This window comes from Rhinoraja longicauda, chromosome 5 (assembly GCF_053455715.1).
Source record: "Rhinoraja longicauda isolate Sanriku21f chromosome 5, sRhiLon1.1, whole genome shotgun sequence".
Taxonomy (NCBI): domain Eukaryota; kingdom Metazoa; phylum Chordata; class Chondrichthyes; order Rajiformes; family Arhynchobatidae; genus Rhinoraja; species Rhinoraja longicauda.
Window position 1 is genome coordinate 71,967,347 of NC_135957.1, and position 13,406 is coordinate 71,980,752.

The window sequence follows — 13,406 nt, forward strand, 5'->3', positions numbered from 1 at the left end:
TCCTACACCCACTAGGGACAATTTTTACATTTACCCAGCCAATTAACCTACATACCTGTACGTCTTTGGAGTGTGGGAGGAAACCGAAGATCTCGGAGAAAACCCATTAAACGATGAATCCCCAGGGCCTGATGGTCTGCATCCCAGGGTGCTTAAGGAGGTGGCTCTAGAAATTGTGGACGCATTAGTAATGATTTTCCAATGTTCTATAGATTCCGGGTCAGTTCCTGTGGATTGGAGGGTAGCTAATGTTATCCCACTTTTCAAGAAAGGAGGGAGAGAGAAAACGGGAAATTATAGACCAGTTAGTCTGACATCAGTGGTGGGGAAGATGCTGGAGTCAATTAAAAAAGACGAAATTGCAGAGCATTTGGATCGCAGTAACAGGATCGTTCCGAGTCAGCATGGATTTACGAAGGGGAAATCGTGCTTGACTAATCTACTGGAATTTTTTGAGGATGTAACTAGGAAAATTGACAGGGGAGAGCCGGTGGATGTGGTGTACCTCGACTTTCAGAAAGCCTTCGACAAGGTCCCACATAGGAGATTGGTGGGCAAAATTAGAGCACATGGTATTGGAGGTAGGGTACTGACATGGATAGAAAGTTGGTTGACAGACAGAAAGCAAAGAGTGGGGATAAATGGGTCCCTTTCAGAATGGCAGGCAGTGACTAGTGGGGTACCGCAAGGCTCGGTGTTGGGACCGCAGCTATTTACAATATACATCAATGACTTGGATGAAGGGATTAAAAGTACCATTAGCAAATTTGCCGATGATACAAAGCTAGGTGGCAGTGTGAACTGTGAGGAAGATGCTATGAGGTTGCAGGGTGACTTGGACAGGTTGTGTGAGTGGGCGGATGCATGGCAGATGCAGTTTAATGTGGATAAGTGTGAGGTTATCCACTTTGGTGGTAAGAATAGGAAGGCAGATTATTATTTGAATGGTGTCAAGTTAGGAAAAGGGGACGTACAACGTGATCTGGGTGTCTTAGTGCATCAGTCACTGAAAGGAAGCATGCAGGTACAGCAGGCAGTGAAGAAAGCCAATGGAATGTTGGCATTCATAACAAGAGGAGTTGAGTATAGGAGCAAAGAGGTCCTTCTGCAGTTGTACAGGGCTCTAGTGAGACCGCACCTGGAGTACTGTGTGCAGTTTTGGTCTCCAAATTTGAGGAAGGATATTCTTGCTATTGAGGGCATGCAGCGTAGGTTTACTAGGTTAATTCCCGGAATGGCGGGTCTGTCATATGTTGAAAGACTGGAGCGACTAGGTTTGTATACACTGGAATTTAGAAGGATGAGAGGGGATCTTATCGAAACGTATAAGATTATTAAGGGGTTGGACATGTTAGAGGCAGGAAACATGTTCCCAATGTTGGGGGAGTCCAGAATCAGGGGCCACAGTTTAAGAATAAGGGGTAGGCCATTTAGAACAGAGATGAGGAAAAACTTTTTTAGTCAGAGAGTTGTGAATCTGTGGAATTCTCTGCCTCAGAGGGCAGTGGAGGCCAATTCTCTGAATACATTCAAGAGAGAGCTAGATAGAGCTCTTAAGGATAGCGGAGTCAGGGGGGTATGGGGAGAAAGCAGGAACGGGATACTGATTGAGAACGATCAGCCATGATCACATTGAATGGCGGTGCTGGCTCGAAGGGCCGAATGGCCTACTCCTGCACCTATTGTCTATTGTCTATTGTCTATCATAAATATAAATAAATATAAATATAATAAAAGGACCAGAGAGATGAAAGTACATTTGTTTTGAACATCTTTGTTTATGCTACAATACAGATAAGGAGAAAGAATTCACATTGAAACATCTTTTTATATTGCAATGCCGGTCAGATCATCAGAAGACATAATTATTAGTAAAAAGTAAAGAAAGGTAGATAGGCTTAGTATTTACTTTAAAAAAAGAGCTTTCCTGGCCTTTTTTTGTGAAAAAGCGAATCATATCATGAAAATTAATTGTTCTGGCAATGTTTAATTCAATACTTAGCCTGGCCAAATCCACAAGATGTTCCTGAGACATTGTGGACCTTAAATATTTCTTAATCAGGTTGAGTTTGCTAAATGACCTCTCTGCAAAAGCTACTGTTGCTGGAATTGTTAAGCAAACACAAACATTTGGAAACAGGTCACAAAGTCTGTACGCTGTTAAACAAGTTCAACAGATCTAATGGCTTTAACTGTGCATTTAGAAAATTTGTTTTATGTACTGAGGGTAAATGTTGCATTTCTTTTCCAAAATGATCACCGTTAAGGTCAGCAGGACATTGCTCTGATAAAGATAAAGCTTTTCTCTCCACATCACTTTCAGACATGGTGAGATATTTCCCACCATTCCCCCCTCCCCCTCCACTGCCCCCCCCCTCCCCATTCACCCACCCCATCCCCTCTCAACATCAACAGGCCTCACCCTATCGATCCGTGGACCCATTGGCGGCAAAAGCAACTTATCTGTGCCCCATGCGTGCAGCTCTAATCAGCGGCGAGGCGAACGGCGAGTCGAGGCGAACGGCGAGGCGCACAGCGAGGCGAACGGCGAGGCGAGTGGGAAGAGTAGGGGCGCCCGCCCCCTCCCCCCCCCCCTCCCCCCATGTGGGACCCGGACCAATCGGGCGTCGAGCGTATATTTTTTTTAACACTTTTTTTTCTTATGCAAGCTAAATTTTTTTTGAATGAGAAAACTTTAAACAAACAGGTTATTTTAATGGCTTTTAAAAAAAGTATATTCTGTGAAACAAACGGGTCTTTTGACGACATTTTTAAAAAATGAAAAAGTTATTTTCTTGGGTTTTTTAACGGGATTTTTTGAGATTTCAGGAGATTCCCCCCCCCCCCACCCTTTGTCTCCCGGGACCTCTTTTGGACCCCGGGCCCGGGTACGCTGTACTCCCTGCACCCCCCTCTCAGATGCTCTGCTCCATGGAACATAGAACAGTGCAGAAGATAGACACAGAATGCTGGAGTAACTCAGCGGGACAGGCAGCATCTCTGGAGAGAAGGAATGGGTAAATAGAACAGTACAGCACAGGAACAGGCCCTTTGGCCCACAATGTCCCTGCCAAACATGATACTAAGTGAAACTAATCTCTGCATGCGTGTGATCCACCCCCTGCACATCCATATGCCTGTCTAATAGCCTCTCAAATGCCACTATCTTATCTGCCTTGACTGCCACCCCAGGTAGCACATTCCAGGCACCTACCACTCTCTCTGGAGAAAAACCCCTGCACATCCCCTCAAACTTTGATCCTCTTACCTTAAAGCTGTGCCCTCGAGACTTTAATATTTGCAACCTGGGATAAAAGTTCTGGCTGTCGACCTTATCTGTGCCTCTCACAATTTGATATACTTTTATCAGGTCTTTCCTCAACCTCAGACATTCCAGAGACTTAGGGGCCTGTCTCACTTAGGCGTTTTTTTAGGCAACTGCAATAGTCGTAGCAGGTCGCCGAAAAACCGGTGACTGGACCCCCCCCCCCCCCCACTACGATAATGCCTACGACAAGCTACAACAACCTACCACCTAGTCGACGTCAATCTACGGCAAGCTACCGACAACCGGCGACCCAATCATCGCGACTTAGGACGTCCACCTACGACCGCACCTACGACAACCTACGACCACACAGGCGGTAACCTACGACAACCGAAGTCAACCTACGTCTACCCGCGACAAGCTACGACATGCTACGACCCTGTCGGCGACAACTAAAGACAATTCACCGTCGTTTTGGCCTCCAGTTTTGATGCCGGTACCTGTCCCCGGTTGACGTAGGTAGTCGCCAATGGAATAGTGACAACCTACATCACCTGGCGACAACCTGACGACAACCTACAACAGCGCCTACGTCAGGAGACGTCAAGCTACGATCATTGGCGTCAAACCACCAGTCGCCGAAATGTTTTAAACATTTCATAATCTAGCAGCGACCAGAAAAACGCTACGACTCTTGGGAGACTACTCACGACCGTACAGGCGACACCCCAGCGGCCGTGTGGTGACAGCCTAGTCGCCTGTAGTCGCCTAAAAAATCGCCTAAGTGGGACAGGGGTTTTAATTGCTAAATTCTAGCTGACACTTCCCAACTGGTGCAATTTCTGCTCTCAGATGAAAAAGATGCCTCGGCTTTATTTTGAAAAGGATTGGGGAATTTATCCAGGGTGCTTTCCCAAACTTTATCCTCCAGTCGTCGTTACTGCCAGTCTTCACGTTGTTGGAGTTTATTGTGTGCAAATTCACTGGCATGTTTCCTGCAGAACAGTGACTAAACTTTAAAGGTGCGTTTTCTCACCAAAGCACTTGGGGTGATCTGGCACTCTGTAACTGCAAGTCTTTCTGTTAGCTTTGTTGTAATTGGATATGGAGCTTTAGTTGCTTTTCGCCTGAGCAAAAGCTGCTGAGAATAGGGGCAAATTTCCAGCTCCCATTATCGGTGTGATCAGGAAAAAACAGGTGATAAGTAATAAGCCACTTACTTACTTGGCAGACAAATTCTCTGAACCATCTTGATATGGGCTTGATTTAGCTGTATGCATTTTTATTGCCCACGTTTAGTTTTAGATTGCAGAACTGCTGGTTATTTCAAAGCCTCTGGTTCGGGAACACTCGGATGGTTTGGGTGGGAACGCACTCCTCCACACATTTCCTTATGAAGTTCAGTTTAGTTTATAGTCACGTGTACGGAGGTACATTGAAAAGCTTTTGTTGCGTGCTAACCAGTCAGTGGAAAGATTATACATGAGTACAATTGAGCCATCCACAGTGTACAGATACATGATAAAGGGAATAACGTTTAGTGCAAGATTAAGTCCAATTAAAGGCAGTCCGAGGATTTGTAGTGAGGTACTGTAGATAGTATTTATTCACAAAATGCTGGAGTAACTCAGCAGGTCAGGCAGCATCTCAGGAGAGAAGGAATGGGTGACGTTTCGGGCCGAGACTCTTCTTCAGACTGATGTCAGGGGGGCGGGACAAAGGAAGGATATAGGTGGAGACAGGAAGACAGTGGGAGATCTGGGAAGGGGGAGGAGAAGAGAGGGACAGAGGAACTATCTAAAGTTGGAGAAGTCAATGTTCATACCGCTGGGCTGCACGCTGCCCAGGCAAAATATGAGGTGCTGTTCCTCCAATTTCCAGTAGGCCTCACTATGGAACTGGAGGAGGCCCATGACAGAAAGGTCAGACTGGGAGTGGGAGGGGGAGTTGAAGTGCTCAGCCACTGGGAGATCAGGTTGGTTAAGGCGGACCGAGCGAAGGTGTTGAGCGAAGCGATCGCCGAGCCTGCATTTGGTTTGGCCGATGTAAAGAACTTGACATCTAGAGCAGCAGATGCAATAGGTGAGGTTGGAGGTGGTGCAGATGAACCTCTGTCTCACCAGGAAAGACTGTTTGGGTCCTTTGATGGAGTTGAGGAGGGAGGTAAAGGGACAGGTGTTGCATCCCCTGCGGTTGCAAGGGGAAAGTGCCCGGGGATGGGGCGGTTTGGGTAGGAAGTGACGAGTGGACCAGGGAGTTACGGAGGGAATGGTCTCTGCGGAACACAGAAAGAGGAGGGGATGGGAAGATGTGGCCAGTGGTGGGGTCCCGTTGTAGGTGACGGAAATGTTGGTGGATTATTTGTTGACTGTAGATAGTAGCTCAGGACCGCTCTGTAGTCTTTGTAGTCAGTAATAACTGTAGCGTACTCATTCAGGTACGCGTTGCAGAGAACTTGACCATCGTCCAGTCTACCTACTCTAAACAATCTCGGAATCGAACCTCTGCCTCCCCTGACCAGTTCTGTGCAGTCCTCACTGTTGGAGCTGCACTCTTCAGTCGCAGAAATAAGGTTCAGTTTATTGTCACGTGTACCGAGGTACAGTGAAAAGCTTTTGTTGCGTGCTGACCAGCTATCTGTTAGCGATTGGTGTTATCTGTCGGAGCGCAGCAACGTGGCCAGACTTCCCCAAGTGAGGGTGAGGGATGGAACAATAGGTCGAAGGTGTTTGATCCTCTGGTGCTGCAACACACATGCTGGTGGTGGCTTGGAAATGACGCCTTCAAACTGGACTTGGTGAAGTCCCATGTCCTCCAGAGATGCTGCCTAACCACTGAGTCACTCCAGCACTTTGTGCCTTTATTCAATGCATTAAAGCTCTTAATGATAGCGGAGTCAGGGGGTATGGGGAGAGGGCAGGAGCGGGGTACTGATTGTGAATGATCAGCCATGATCACATTGAAAGGTGGTGCTGGCTCAGAAGGGCCGAATGGCCTACTGCAACTATTGTCTATTGTCTATTGCCTATTGCCTAATGTCTATTGCCTAATGTCTATTGCCTATTGCCTATTGTCTATTGCCTTTTGTCTATTGTCTATTGCCTATTGCCTATTGCCTATTGCCTATTGTCTATTGTCTATTGTCTATTGCCTATTGCCTATTGCCTATTGTCTATTGCCTATTGTCTATTGTCTATTGCCTATTGTCTATTGGCTATTGCCTTTTGTCTATTGTCTATTGTCTATTGTCTACTGTCTACTGTCTACTGCCTATTGTCTATTGCCTATTGTCTATTGTCTATTGTCTATTGTCTATTGTCTATCCCTCTTGCCTTTCAAATATGTTGGCATGAGAGAGTTAATGGTAGGTGTTATAAAAAGAAGTGAAACCGTTAGTTTCCAAAGTAAACCAGAGAATATTATTTTACAGTTCAGCGGCAATCGAGGAAAGGATCCAAATAATGGCAGTGGCAGAGTTCCTCTCCGGCACCAGTTGCATAAGCTCACCAGGGGATCACCATCTATAAATATCAGCAGGACAAAAAAACTTGCATTTATTTCACTTGAATGACTTCCAGAACTGTTAGCAATAATCCTCTCGCCAAATTCAGGTCATAGTTCAAGTCGTGGGTAAAGCGGAACCGTTGTTCCGACTAACAAAATAATGAAGAAAAAAAAATGGTACAAATACCATAACTTTTCAAATATTTGCCTCAGAAGAAACCTCACTTTGATTTTACATGGTTTGCAAATGTGGGGGAATCCGTCCAGCTTGAAAGAAGGTAGAATTATCAGAACGTTTCGATAAAGTAGATCATCGGAGGTCACTCAAAGTGAGTATGACTGTCCTCTCCATACTGGACGCCTGTGCGTGACTTTGTTTAATGTGGGGAGACTGATGCACAGACATCCACCACATGGTCCTTGACAGATGTGGGTCAGGATCCAGTGGCATGAAATCCAAGACGGCCGGGGACCCTTTTCTGCTGCAGCCTTTATCCGCCTTCCCAGCCGTTGTGACGCTCCACTAAAGTCAGTCATCATCCACTGCCTGTTCCACCGTTGAGGTCTTGGTTGGATTGCTCTTTGTCAGGGACCTCCCCCTCGACCTTACCGCCATGGGTGACCCTACCAGGAGTATTTTGAAGATAGACACAAAATGGTGTAGTAACTCAGCGGGGACAGGCAGCATCTCTGGATAGGAATGGGTGACGTTTCGGGTCGAGATCCTTCTTCAGACTCCTTATGTTGAAACTGTCACTCCTCCTATTAAAGAATCTCACCATTTCCCCTGTCATGTCCCTGCAGGATCCTAAATGTTTCTCAGGAGTTTAGGTTCTTCCAAACTCTAAAGAATACCGACTCATCCTGTTTAGCTTCTCTTGCCAGGACAACCATTTCATGCCAAGAATTAGTCAGTGAGACTTTATTTTGGACAGCCATCAATGCTAATATATCCTTTCTTAGGTAAGGGGACAAAAGCTGTTTGCAGCTGAAACAATTTGTTTGATTAATGTGGCAAATAATTGAACAGTTTTTCTAAGTGGGCTAAACCCCGACAAAATGGAAATTCAGCGGAAAATAAGCTGCTGGATGAAGTTGATGGGTGAAGCAGCAAAGAAGGCAAAGGCTTGAGTCGATGTTTCAGCTCTGGACCCTACATCTGGAAATACACTTTAGTTTCATCGCCGAATGCAGAATGATAATATTTCAGCTTTAATATAGAGGATGACTTTTTTTGAAAAGTTCCATTGTACATTTGATCACTTTGTTTATGGTCTATGCCATAAGAAATCAGCGCTTAGAAGTGGGATGTGTGGTGCGTTAGGGAAAGCAGTTGGTAATTGTAGAGCAGATAAAATTGAAAGGGACATTATCTGTCTGAGTGCCAGCTTTTAAGAAGAATATTTTCACTCATGATATTAGCCTCCGTTGTTAAAGATGCAATTTCTGACAATCTGACAATTGACTTGTTAAACATTTTCATTAGAATGGCTGAGGAATTTGAAGAGAACTCTTTGAGGCTTTTATTGGAATTAAACACATTGCATAATTTCCAGATTGAACTTCTTTATTAATTCGGAATCTGGGATTTAAGTAAGTTATGATTATCAATGTGTGTTGGAAAGAACTGCAGATGCTGGTTTAAATCTAAGGTGGACACAAAATTCTGGAGTAACTCAGCGGGGCAGGCAGCATCTCTGGAGAGAAGGAATGGGTGACGTTTCGGGTCGAGACCCTTCTTCAGACTGATTATAGGTGTATTCGCAGGGTACAAGGTAGGAATCAGGGCCATGCACACTTGGGAAAGGACAGAGATACAATAGCTACACAGCTTTCTCCCAACTAAGCATTTTTTTAAGTGAGCTGTTCAAAACCAGGGAATATAGAACATGGAACATAGAACAGTACAGCATCCTTTGGCCCATAATGTCTGTGCTGAACTTGATGCCAAGTTAAACGAATCTTCTGTGCCTCAATTCACATCCTTCCATCTCGACATATCCAAAGCTTTTCACTGTACCTTGGTACATATGAAAATAAACTAAATTCAAACTCAAGCTCATTTGCCTTTCTTAAATGTCCCTATCTACCTCCGTCAACAGCTCTGTTAGCATGTTCCAGGAATCCACTGTGTAAAAAACATGCCCTGCATATCCCCTTTAAACTTTACTCCTGATCACCTGAGAGCAGTGGCCTCTCGTCTTTGACATTTCCACCCTGGGCAAAAATGCTCTGACTGCCTACCCTGAAATTATGCCTATCAATGTTATATAAAATTATATAATTTTTAAAATGTTGTATGTAGACTGTTGGACAAACCCTGGTGGCTGTTGTGTTATTATGAGGTAATGAAGGGAGCACTTCCTTGTACCGTAACTTTGTTTCATAGATTTCCCCTTGGTCTCGTCTCAGAAATTCCTGCTGTTTTAGTTGCATTAATGGTGTCGCGGGATACATGGTGATCGTCAAGGAGCGTCAACTGAGGGGAAAGGTTCCATGGAGATCAGTAGAACTGATGATTGTGTGGAAGAGAGAGGGAATATCCAGTGATCATTGATGGTTTGCTAGGTATGGGCTGGAGATGGGGAGTGGAGAGTGCTTGCATTTATGGCAGTGGTAATTAGGGTAGCGGCAAGGATTAGGCAGTCTGACAGTTGATATGAAGTTGGAAATAAGGTCATAAGGTCATAAGATCTTAAAGAATAGTAGAATTAGGCCATTCGGCCTATCAAGTCTACTCCGCCATTCAATCATGGCTGATCTATCTCTCCCTTCTAACCCCTTTTCCTGCCTTCTCCCCGTAACCTCCAACACCTGTACGAATCAAACATCTATCTATCTCTACCTTAAAAATATCCACTGACTTGGCCTCCACAGCCCTCTGTGAATTCCACAGATTCACCACCCTCTGACTAAAGATATTTCTCCTCATCTCCTTCCTAAAAGAACGTCCTTTAATTCTGAGGCTATGGCCTCAGGTCCTAAACTCTCCCACTAGTGGAAACATCCTCTCCATATCCATTCTATCCAAGCCTTTCACTATTCTATATGTTTCATAGAAACATAAAAAATAGGTGCAGGAGTAGGCCATTCGGCCCTTCGAGCCTGCACCACCATTCAATATGATCATGGCTGATCATCCAGCTCAGTAGCCTGTACCTGCCTTCTCTCCATACCCCCTGATCCCTTTAGCAAAAAAGGCCACATCTAACTCCCTCTTAAATATAGCCAATGGACTGGCCTCAACTACCTTCTGTGGCAGAGAATTCCACTGACTCACCACTCTCTGTGTGAAGAAATGTTTTCTCATCTCGGGGTCCGATGAGGTTCAATGAGGTCCCCCCTCATTCTTCTAAACTCCAGCGAGTACAGCCCAGTGCTGACAAACTCTCATCATAGGTTAACCTACTCATTCCTGGAATGATGGTGGTGGTCTACTGGGACTGAAGGAAAAGCAGATTCTAATTGATGCCTTGGATGGTTTCAATGGGTTACAATCAATGATGGTCGGAGCAGCAAATCATGTGGAGAGTTAACAGGTACGACTTTTGGTGCTGGGATAAATATTCCTGCTCTTCCTGGATCATAAGCAGTGTTTAGTTTAGTTTAGTTTCATGTTACAGCGTGGAAACAGGCCCTTCGGCCCACCGAGTTCACAGCGACCAGCGGTCACGCATAGACTAATTCTATCCTACACACTAGGGACAATTTACAGCAGGAAATTAACCTACAAACCTACACGTCTTTGGAGTGTGGGAGGAAATTGGAGCACCCGGAGAAAACCCACGTGGTCACAAGGAGAAAGTACAAGCTCCGTACAGACAGCACCCACAGTCAGGATCGAACCCGGGTCTCTAGCGCTGTAAGGCAGCAACTCTACCGCTGCGCCACTGTGCCGCCCCAGTGCTGTAAGGCCACCTACCTCAATGATTCAGTCCTTCCTGCCTTCTTTTAGTTTTAGTTTGTGATTTCTGAGTTCTGGGGAGCCTGACTTCAAGAGTTAAGACAAATTTATAAACAACGCAGGCAATGCCATTATAATATTTACACACAATCTATGAACAGATTGTCATCCAATTATTGTTCTGCTCTCATTAAAATTAAAACGGCAGGTTTGGCATTGATTTGCTTCTCATGCTGAATATTTGTCACCAGCCCGACTTTGCTTGCTTGAATGGACTTAACATTCAACCCTTTGTGTTATTGTTGTTCCCTGGAGAAAGCATCAAGAAAAAATTAAATCGCAGTGTAGAAAGAGGTTCTGGCAGGTAGAACAGTGCTTTAAATAGGCCAGACACGTAAATTGTCTGATGCACCCACTCCGCACAGGATACAAAAGATTTGTATCATAAAAAAAGTCATAATGACTTATAAAGATGGAATGGGCTATTTAACATCTTGTCTTCGGTGCTATGGAATTGCATTTGCTCAAGCACAAAGCATTTTTTTTCCACTGCGCATTAAATACCTTCTCACCTCAATGTACCAGGTCCACTGCACATGCTCAGATTAATGAAAGAGTCCCATTGATGCTGTACTTTAAGGAAGTCTCTCCAGCTTCCTGTCCTCTTGGCAGCTTTGCTGTTTTGTTCCAGAGTAAAGTTATCCATCGCCTATCCAGTCTCAACAGGTCCACTAGGGATTGGTTTCACCAGCGCACAGAGCATACCAGACAAAACACATATGTGCAGATAATCACTTTCTTTCCTCATCTCATTTATTTTCAAAGGGAATTCAAAGAAATAATTAGCTCTGAGGTAGCTATTAGGCAATAGTGCATTAACTCATTTCTAAATGAGATTAAACTGGGCCGTTTGTTGGTCAAATTTAAATTGGGCAAAATTAAATCGAATACATGGCAGGGTGGCACAGTGGCGCAGCGGTAGAGTTGCTGCCTTACAGCGCGAGAGACCTGGGTTTGATCCTGACTACGGGCGCTGTCTGTACGGAATTTGTACTTTCTTCCCGTGACCTGCGTGTGTTTTCTCTGGGATCTCCGATTTCCGCCCACACTCCAAAGACGTATAGGTTTGTAGGCTAAATGGCTTGGTATAATTGTAAATTGTCCCCAGTGTGTGTGGGATAGCATTAGTGTGCAGGGATTGTTGGTCTGCGTGGAATTGGTGGGCCGAAGGGCCTGTTTCCGCGCTGTATCTCTAAACTCAACAAACTAATATGAAAGATTCCATTGCATTAGCATCAACAGTATTTATGGTGACCTATTTCACAGCCACTACATTAGCTTTTGCAGAGTTTCTGATTATTATAATATCACTAGGCCAAGTGGACCCGTTGGGCCCAAACCTCTCCTGCATTGGTGCAGCACCCTTTCCTGCCCCCCTCCCCCTCCCCTCTCCTCCACTCCCCCCCTCCCTCCTCCCCCTCCATCCCCTTCCCTCCTCCCCATCCTCCCTCCCCCCTTCCCCTCCCCCTCCCTCCCTCCCTCCCTCCTCCCCCTCCCTCTTCCCCCTCCCCTCCCCCTCCCCTCCCCCTCCCTCCCTACCTCCCTCCCCTCCCCCCACTCCATCCCCCCCAACTCTCCTTATCCTCCCTCCTTCCCTTCCCTCCCTCCCCCTCCCTCTCTAGGAGATAGATTTCAACTTTAAAATGTGAATAAAAAATATAACAACGATTTCAATGAAACGTCTTCCATTAGCACCAAAGGGACGACGGTGAGTAAGGTGGGCCTAAAATTGTCGCTCTATCCTGTACCGTTTTGGCTGTAGTTCAGGAACAAACAAACAAACAAACGAGACTCTTTTTTCTTGGCTCTGTTTTTTCCATTTCTTAAATACAAATATTATAATGAAGGAATATGCAATTCCTGCAAAAGTATTTAATCAGAATTTCACATCCTAAGTCATGTTCTCAAGAAAAAGGTTTGTGTAAGTCCTTTAAAATATTGACATCCTGAAAGCACTAACATTAATTGGAAATGAATATTTTAATATTATAAATACAACAGCAGTTCTTAACGACATAATGAAAAGCTCAGCTCTTGCCTGCTCTCTTCCCCACGACAGAAAATGTAACAGGCAATAACTGCAGGCCTCTTCTGTCGGACATGATGATCCTCTAGATCCTGCAATGTGCATACTCTTTAACACATAAGCCCACAAGATATACAAAGGGGGGGAGGGCATTAGAAACACAGAAACTTAGAAAAATAGGCGCAGGAGTAGGCCATTCGACCCTTTGAATCAGCACCGACATTCAATATGACAATAGACAATAGACAATAGACAATAGGTGCAGGAGTAGGCCATTCAGCCCTTCGAGCCAGCACCGCCATTCAATGCGATCATGGCTGATCACTATCAATCAGTACCCCGTTCCTGCCTTCTCCCCATACCCCCTCACTCCGCTATCCTTAAGAGCTCTATCCAGCTCTCTCTTGAAAGCATCCAACGAACTGGCCTCCACTGCCTTCTGGCTGATCATCTAAAATCAGTACCCCGTTCCTGCTTTTTCCCCACATCCCTTGATTCCTTTAGCCCTAAGAGTTAAATCTAACTCTCTCTTGAAAACATCCAGTGAATTGGCCTCCACTGCCTACTGCCTACTGTGGCAGAGAATTCCACTGATTCACAACTCCGTGTGAAAACGTTTTTTCTCATCTCAGTCCTAAATGGCC